Source organism: Accipiter gentilis, chromosome 12 (assembly GCF_929443795.1).
Source record: "Accipiter gentilis chromosome 12, bAccGen1.1, whole genome shotgun sequence".
Taxonomy (NCBI): domain Eukaryota; kingdom Metazoa; phylum Chordata; class Aves; order Accipitriformes; family Accipitridae; genus Astur; species Astur gentilis.
The window spans coordinates 35,468,422-35,469,729 of NC_064891.1; positions in this window are offsets into that span (position 1 = coordinate 35,468,422).

Sequence of the window (1,308 nt, forward strand, 5' to 3'; positions counted from 1 at the left end):
TGGTGGTGGTGAATTAAATGGTTCCTCTTGCCCTTATCAACACCGTTGCCTCCCTAACGAGAGGCTTTCCCAACCCAGAAGGTAATGGGCAAAAACCAAGACTGAAAACCAAACAATTTTTTCACAGTGTATTTTTACCTGTTTTATTTGTGCTTTGACTAGAAGTGTGTCAGCATTTTCAGGAAAAACAACAAGCAGAGTGATTTTTGCAGATTTCTGTACTTTTGGTTTTTTTACAGCACAAAAGAATTTGGATATTTTTTTTTTTATTCTTGTAATACATTTTTTTCATGAAAATCTATGAGTTTTTCCTGCATGGTTTTGGTTTTTTTGAAAAACAGTTGTTCCTGGCTTTTTATTTTACTTTTTTGTGACCAGCACTCACCCACCTATATAAATTAAATCAGATGGATCATGTCAGAGATCAGTTGAGCTGGAATGAGGTATATTCTTTCTTAATCTGCACTGCTGTAAAGGTAAAATGTTGGGGTTTTTTACACAGTTCCTATGAGGACATTGCTTGAACGAGCAAGGAGGTATAAGTCATTTTAATCGGAGGACTTGTATGACTAGTGATTACTTTATTGTATTGAAATATGAGTCTAACTTACCTAGAAGAAAATGTTCTGGCTCTGCACAGGCTTTGCTGGACTGTGCATTCAAAATGGATTTCTTTCAGGACCTTTTCCTTCATCATAGTTCAGAATTGCCTTAGTAGGTGCTCATTTTTTTAAATACACTTGCCTTGATTACACACAGGGACACAGATTTTCAGGAGGCAACCTTGAAGGGCAACCACTATTGGCTTAATTCTGCTCCTGGTGATAACTACAGAAATTATAGCATTGATTTCAATGGGAACAGAATTAAGGCAACCGTGTGGAACTGTCACCCCACATTTTTAATCAATTCAACTATAGCAGTTAATAAAAAAAACCCCAAAAGATAAATAATAATAATAATAATAATCAAGCTCTGACTGCTTAAAAAAAAAGGGAAAGCCCTTTAAAATCATGTAAAAGAAAACCTGCTTTTTTGTAAACAGGCAATACTAAGTAAGCAGGAATTCATGGTCCCATTTGGATGTGAATTGTACTTGAATATTTGAAGGAGGATTGGTCATAGGCCTAAAACACCTAAATACTTTAAAATATATTCATAAATAATCATTCTTTATACATCATAATTGTTCTTACTGCATGTCAAAAACATGGACTTCGGTATTCCCCAAGAAAGAAAAATGAGGGATTGTTTTTGCTTTTGGCACAAAAAAGTAAAAATAAAGAACTAGCACCACCCTTGAGGGAG